The sequence below is a fragment of the Athene cunicularia genome (genome assembly GCF_003259725.1).
Source record: "Athene cunicularia isolate RWA chromosome 4 unlocalized genomic scaffold, athCun1 chr4_part1, whole genome shotgun sequence".
NCBI classification, from domain to species: domain Eukaryota; kingdom Metazoa; phylum Chordata; class Aves; order Strigiformes; family Strigidae; genus Athene; species Athene cunicularia.
Window position 1 is genome coordinate 29,641,414 of NW_020799098.1, and position 8,466 is coordinate 29,649,879.

Sequence of the window (8,466 nt, forward strand, 5' to 3'; positions counted from 1 at the left end):
CAGGATCTTCCTTGTAACCGACTGAAGTTAAAGCTGGTTTAGCCTACGGACGAGTTCCAGCAGCACACTCTGGTGGCCAAAGGCAGGCGAGGCAGTTTTGTTATCAGACGTAAGAGACGGCGGAGATCTCGTATCCATTCCCAAGGAATTACGAGTTTCCTCACAGACTAGTATTTATGTAATGGTGGAGTATAGAATTGGTTCTCCAGTAAACAAAAACAATGAAAAGCAAGAAAAGCTGATGTTTTCTTTCAAATTATTCGAATTTTAACAATTTCATTTGGTTGACCTGTTCCTATTGCTCCTGGAAATAATACTCAATTCCTGACAACTGAGGAGAATCAAAGCAGCTTCCTCCCGACAGGCTTAAAAAGCATGAAAAGAGAAAGCTGGCTTGAATCTAAAAAAATGCATTAAACATTCCATACTAATTCTCAGTGCTTTTCAAAAACATCTATAATAGAGTTGCTAACATATGCAGAACTAATCATGAGACCCTTTCAACATTTCTGAAGGACCCTGTGACAACTTCTGCTACCATTAGATAATTTATTGGGGAATAATAAAGCAACAATTTCCCTAGCTTTCCTCAGTTTTCATAACCAAGAGTCTTCCTATTGAGCTTTTGATTTGTTCAAGTCAAAGGGGGAAAAAGGGTAGACTAATCCTGTCAGAACACTGCTGCTGAGACAAGAATCTGCAAATGAACTTCCCTTAACACAAACAGTGGACACCACTTTGTGAAATTCAGAAATCTCAGTGAGTTTATGTACATGGTGATAAGCATACAAAGCAAAAAAAACCCTTTGGTATAATTGAGCAAAAGTGATTAACTCTCACAGCATGAATTATCAAATCAAGGAGGTCCCATGCTCTTATGATTGCATTGCCTCCAAACAATTGCTATTTCATTAGTCTATTGTATTTAATTTTTCTTGGTATTGCTTTTTAATTACAAGTTCAATTCTCTATATTGAAATATTCAACATCTTAAATGAGAATGTAATTACCTTGATTGATAAAGATGAATTATAACCCAAACATCCTCTGGAGCATTTGTAACTTCCTTCACATACTGCTCTCCATGAATTTCCCTTAGTTTCCCATACTTTTGCCTCCTCTGAAGACATTTCCATTCTTGCAAGCATTGCTGCTTATTTAAAAGGTAAGAATAACAATAAGCATCCCTGGAACATTTAAAATGCATTTTAAAATAATATCTAGTGCATTTTTCTCAACTACTTTAAAAAATGCTTTGAGTAACCCTTTAGCTCAAGGTCTTCAAATGTAATTTCAGAGCTAGAAAGGGTTCTATGCTAATATTTATTCAATAAGATAACATTAAAATACATTTTCTTAGTTCATCGGTATCAGATTTGGGAAACCTGAGTAACAAACATGTTGCACAAGGGTTTATCATTTGAGACAAAGCAAGAAAAAATTAAAGCAGGTACTGTTTTTCTAATTCTGAAAATTAGATTAGTCTGAGGAAGAACCACCAGTACTTACAATATTATTTACCAGACAATTTTAAAATAATTCATGAAAATTGAAATGTAAAAACAGTAGATGGCAGTCTTCATCTACAAAAATACTTGCAAGGTAGAAAAGGAAAATGCCTTACTGAGATTTGTTGAACTAAATGTAGCTATTCACTTTTCTAACTGTAAATCACTACTAAAGTGGCTTTTCCAAAAAAGCTTAAATCATATTTGTGCAACATTATACTCTAGCAACAATGCACGACAAGTTAGGTTCACAACTTCCACATAATTATGTGAATTTCTATCTTCCTATTAGAATACAGCACTAGATACACACTGTTAGCACTAGAATTTTTTTAATCATTTTAACAATGCAAAAGCAGTAAGTACAGGTAAAATCTAGACAGAGGAAAGGTTTTGATCACATTAGCTTTTTTATTCTGCGTAAACTTATGTCTCATTTTAATTAGTTACAGTACAAAACTCTGCAGAACTGGTCAGAGTACTTTGTAAAACACCTACAAAAATATACAAGTGAATGTCCAGTATACCTAAAATTACTAAGTCTCCATACAAGGTGCCAAAGTTTTTCTGAACCTGAATTCATAAAATGCACTGACTATGGATGGCATTGTAAGTAAAATGATTGGTGTACTCCTATTAAATAGCTGAACGAGGTTGTGCCACAGAGGGCTTCTGAACATCTCTGAGGACAGAGACTCCACAACCTCTCTGGGCAACCTCTGCCAGCACTTGGTCACCCTCACAGTAAAAAAGTGTTTAGAAGGAACCTCCTGTGTTTCAGTTTGTACTCACTGCCTCCGGTCCTTCACTGGGCACCACTGGGAACAGCCTGGCTCTGCCTGCTTTCTACCCTCCATTCAGGTATTTATAGACATTGATTAGACCTCCCCTGAGCCTTTCTTCAATATACACTTCAAATTAATATTTTCATGAAAAAAATATAAAAGCCATTAACATTAATCTTGGATAAGAAGCAAAATAAAAACAATAGTTGTGTATTAGGGGTTGACAGCTGACTTGATAAACATCCTTCAAAACCACACAATTTCATCAACTACTACCATTCCAGCACAGAAACTGCAGTGTATGATATAGCAAAACTTCAGCTGAACTAAGGATGTTTAACAGCGGTTTCCACTGTGTCCTCTTCTATTCTTTTTATTTTAAATATCTTTTAAATAGCTTTCAGGCTAAATAATTTTGTTCTAACAAAACATCAAAGTAAAGTATGGTGTAAACTGCTTCTCTTTGCCATTGGCAATCAGGAAGAAGTAGGACAGTAATGTGAGTACTGTCTATCTGCTGGCAAAGGAATAGAAGGTGAAAAAAGGCAGTTGTGTCAGTCAGCAGACGTTACTATTCAAAAGATTCCGAGTTTATTTTTCAGGAGCATGTACGTGCACAATAGTGACATGTGCACTGTTAATCTGGGTGGAAATATCTTACTATACCTGTATATTTGAATAGCTTTCCTATCAGCCTCATCAAAGTCATCTTCAGTTTCCTTTAATTCTTCAAGGTTCATTCTTTCATATGGTTTCAGTAGAAACAAAACCCCAAAAATTAGTCACCTTTTGTTCTCCAAAGTGTCTGCAAATATTTTAAATGTATTACAAAAGCATGGGATTAATGAAAGAAAAATATGTACTAATTTCAGAAGTCAGTCAACTTTGGCATAACTCTGGTTAAGACAGGGGGAAAAAAAAAGAAATGTATTTAACCCTAACAGGAAAATAGAGAAATACAGGAGTGGATTACTACCAATTGTTCAGAATGTGTATCTTGCTTATACTGACTGGTTCATTTACAGAATTATGAAAATTAGTTATCCATACATGTTACATGCCATAATGTTTGTCATTAACTGTGTTGTATGTTTAGTTTGGAATCCTTTTTAAAATAACCAAGTGAAAATAATGAAAATAAAAATATAATTACTGTATAATGTTTAAGTTACAAAATGCATTATTGAAAATACCTCTGCTTTTCAAATTTTGTTATACTAATGGCATATATTTTTAATTTTACTTGCCTTCTGCTTCCTTCTGTAACTGTAAAACTGTTTCTTCTATTTCATCTTTTGTTTTTTCTTTTGGAGGAAGAACTCCAAAATCTCTCAGTATGTCATTCCATTCAGTATCTTCATTTGGATCCTGTTTTAATATTAGGAGACTGAACCGATCTGTCTTGTGTGCCTTTTTTAAAATCATAACCAGCCCTTTTTAACTTTGGCATGTATTAAGGATGTAACAAAAGGGAACCATTACTTAGAGGCTACAATACCTTAATGGACCATGATTTTTCACTTGTCATTTTTTACTTCTAAACAGAAAACAGCAAGAAAATAAGAGAGAAAGAAAACTCAAAAGGTAAGCATAGAAAAATTATCAGTCTCCAAAACATCAGCTAAAAAATTGTCTAAAAGATCTATGGAAACCAACTTCAGACACCCCAAACTTTACACAGCTTACTTAAACACACTTTAAAAAATACAGCTTCATACAGGCAAGATTTTTGTATGTATTTTTATAAATAAACATGTAAAAGCATGCCTAGAGTTGGAAGAAAAAGACCTTTTTATATTAAATGAATTATTAACATTAATGTGTCAACATAAGCTACTTCATACACTATGTTCATAAGATGGGACTTCTGTAGGTGTTAAGTCTACATTTGTGATAATTTTAATTAAATGGTTAAGATAAAGGAACTGTATGGTATTTATAAGACTGCATATAAGACTGAAGTTATCACCTTAAAAGAATCTGTTTATTGTAACTGGACTGCTGCTGGAATGGTAGAATAGCAACATGTTAGAAGGCCTCTAATATGGATTAGAAGTAGTAAAGTAGATTTTAAAACATGTTGCTAATCAAAAAGTGTGGTGGTTTTGGCCCTGAACTAGCCACTTGTTTGAAAACCTCCATAAAGAAATCTCTGTATAAATCTGTTGTCCTGTGTTGCAGTGTATTCTATTATGATCCTCATGAGCTGTGGAAATCAGGTGGGGCAGTGTTCCTTGTTTCCTCCCCCCCTCCAGACTATCTTTCTGCTAATGGCCCATCAGTGCCATGCAGCATGACTCATTATCCCATTGTGAGATGCTCCACCCAGAGGGAGAAACCCATCATTCCATCCTGGATATAACCTGAGATTCTGAATACCAGAGGGCTCTCTTTTCCACTGGATTTCCAGAGGACAGGAGCTGCTTAGCCACCACTGGACTTTCTGAGGAAGAGCAGATCTTTTTTTTCCTCTATGGGATCACTGCTTCTGGGGGACTACAGCCACCATTCTACCAGACTGCTACCACCACCCTGATTAACAGGGTGTCAGGTTGTATCCTGACTCTGTTAGTTTAACCCAGTGTTATCTGCCTTTATAATTTTTTTTTTTCATATTAAATTGTTATTCTGACTTGGTGTCTCCCACTAGTTTGTCTTCAAACTAGCACATCTGTGTATATCAGAAACATTTAGTGATATTCATAATTCCTTAATAATGCAGCACCAAATCAACAAAAAGTACATTACAAAAATTTTACCTGAGGAAACATCCAGGATTACTACCATGCCCATGAGTACTGCACTGGTCTTTCCAACTGACAGCTGCCTCATTTTTATTCAACAAGGCTCTTGTACAGAATTTAGCATGAGTATAATGAAACAAATTCTGATGATCAAATGCTACACATGCCCCAAGGAATTTCACAAAGGTAAAAAAATTGCCTTGCATTATAGATTAAAACATACTCGCGAAATCCACAAAGAGAGTAAACAGAATCATGCTATCACTCACAAGGAAGTTAGGTATTGTGGGTTTGCAAGAAGACTCTTACCTCTGGCAGCTTCTCTGGCAGGAAGAAGGAAGGCTTGGCAGGGTTTGGAGTGGAAAGGAAGTGGCAGTAGTTCATGACAGCACCTCCAACGCTCCTACTGCATGGGCTCAGCGGACTGCTGGCAAGGGTACCACTACCAATACTCACTACTGCTGGAGCACTCTGGCTTTGCAAACATCTAGTGCCTTATTGCTAAGATAAAGCAGAGATTTCATACCTGAATAATTTAATTGATTCCTTCCACAAAGGTCCAATATCCAGATTTTGGACTAGAAATTACAAATCCATTGTAAATAAGTTAATTATAGTATTTGGAAAATAATTTTCAGCAATATTCTACCTCTAAGACTGTGATTATTTCATCACCAAGTCTTTCAAATATATTAGCAAACTTTAACTTTATCCACATATGAAAATGTAGATAAAGTGATCTTTTCTTCTCGATCAAAAAGTAATTGATATATTCCATTGGAAAAAATAAAAGAGAAGCTCCATGTAGAATCTAATGAATTAGATGGTCATAATGGGTCTGGAATAGGAAAAAAAAACAAATTAATATTTTTGCTATAACGTAACTGCCCAGGGTTTACCTACATAAAGAAGTCTCACACTCAGTCTTACTGAAAGTTTTCAATGCTTCACCAAAGCAAAATTTTGACTTAGTTATCAAAAAAAAAATCTATAGAACTAAGAGGACTACTCCTCCAAGGAACCAACGCAGAAACATGAGTGATACGCATCCACTTTGGTTTGACCTCCACATCAGGAACAGATTTCACCACTTCAGAGAGTGCAAATCCTTCTCATAGCAAAAGGATTATGAGGAATCATGAGGCATTAAAAAACATTATAAAATCATCATTGCAACTGGACAAATAATTTCAAAACCATGCCACAAAACTTTCAGACTACTGAAACAGAATTAGAATGCAGGTAACTTAGAAGATAAGATCTTGCCAACTGTTGCCAGGAAAGATTTTGTCATTTTGTGTTTTCTGTAATTTTAAGTCCTACATCAAATCTTTCAATAATAATTTAAATTACGTTTTGATACTATTTCTATTTAATGTTTGTAACAGTCAATATGTTTGTGTAACCAAACCATGTTTGTGTAACCTTGGACATTTTCTAGATGCCATTACATCTACAAAATGTAAAAGAATCAAAGTGGATCGAGAATCCTAGATCACAGTAAATATAACAGAAATTAGTGTCTCTGATCATGTTTATGAAGGCAGGTCCTGCCTGACAAACCTGATCTCCTTCTATGATAAGACGACCTGACTATTGGATGAGGGAAAAGCTGTGGGTATTGTCTACCTGGATTTTCGAAAAGCATTTGACTCAGTTCCCCATAGAATTCTCACAGAAAAACTGTCTGCTCATGGCCTGAATGAGTGTATGGTCTGCTGAGTCAAGCCCTGGCTGGCTGGCTGGTCCCAGATAATGGTGGTCAATGGAGTTAAATCCAGCTGGTGGCTGGTCACAAGTGGTGTTCCTCAGGGCTCAGTGTTGGGACCATTCCTGTTTAACATCTTCATTGATGATCTTGATAAGGACATAGAGTGTATCATCAGTAAGTTCATAGATGACACCAAGTTCAGCAGAAGTGTCGATCTGCATGAAGATAGGGAGGCTCTACAGAGAGACTTGGATAGATTGGATCGGTGGCCAACGTTAACGGGATGAGCTGCAACAAGGCCAAGTGCCAGATCCTGCACTTGGGCCACAACAGCCCCCTGCATGGCTACAGGCCTGGGGAGGAGTGGCTGGAGCTGTCTGGAAGAGAAGGATCTGGGGGTTCTAGTTGACAAGCAGCTGAACATCAGTGTGCCCAGGTGTCCAAGAAAGCCAACGGCATCCTGGCTTGTATTAGAAACAGTGTGACCAGCAGGAGTAGGGAGGGGATAGTGCCCCTGTGCTCTGCACTGGTGAGGCCACACCTGGAGTATTGTGTCCAGTTTGGGGCACCTCCATAAGAGAGAGATATCAAGGTGCTGGAGTGAGTGCAGGGGAGGGCAACGAAGCTGGTGAAGGGCCTGGAGAACAAATCCTGTGAGGAGTGATTGAAGGAGCTAGGACTGTTTAGTTTGAGGAGGAGAAGGCTGAGAGGAGACCTCATCACTCTCTACAGCTACCTGAAAGGAGCTTGTAGAGAGGTGGGTGCTGGTCTCTTCTCACAGGTGATTAGTGACAGAACAAGAAGGAATGGCTTTAATCTGCAACAGAGGAGGTTCAGACTGGACATTAGGGAAAAAATTTTCACAGAAAGAGTGGTCAGACAGTGGAATAGGCTGCCCAAGGAGGTGGTGGAATCACCATCCCTGGATGTGTGTAAGGGTTGTTTGGATGAGATGTTGGGGGATATGGTGTAGCGGAGAACTTTGTAGAGCTGGGCTGGTGGTTGGACTTGATGATCCCAAGGGTCTTTTCCAACCTGAAACAATTCCGTGATTCTGTGATCAATCTGAACTCCAATCTCAAGGAAAAGAAGATCAGAAGCTAGCAAACCTTGAACAGTTTTTTAACAGAATCACTTAAATCAATGTTAAAAAAGTTTGTGTTAAGTGATTAGTTCAAGGTTGCAGCGCACGTGAAATAAACCAAAATGTAAGTCAAAAACTTCTGAAGATACTTGATGGTAAGAGTGCAAATGAGCCAAACAGTGGCAAAAGTGATCCAACGTAAATTGGTTTTGGAGTGTGAAGCTAGACTACTGAAGCAGGCCACAATCCCAAGTGAAAAAACTTCTCATGACACTTCTCACTGCTGCCAACGAGAAGTACCACCAGCTTTGCCAGGGGTGATGCACATACTCTGTTTGGGAACCCACAGGCTGGTTAAGTTCAGTCCTGAAGTGCAAATAACACTTCTAATGGATTTAGTTTGCAGTTCCTTTTCTTTCTTCTTTTGGCGAATGTCATGAAACAAATTCTCAATTGTTTTTAAAATTTGCTACAGCTATGATCAAAGTGTAGCATTTTATTATTCTTGCAGGGCAGTAACGACGGTTAATTCTTAGCCGTTCGAAGCTCAGAGTTTCCTGAGGTATTCTTACAGGAAACCCCACATAAACTGCGCGCACCCCCTTGCGGCGCCCCCGCAGGGCCGGGGCAGGGC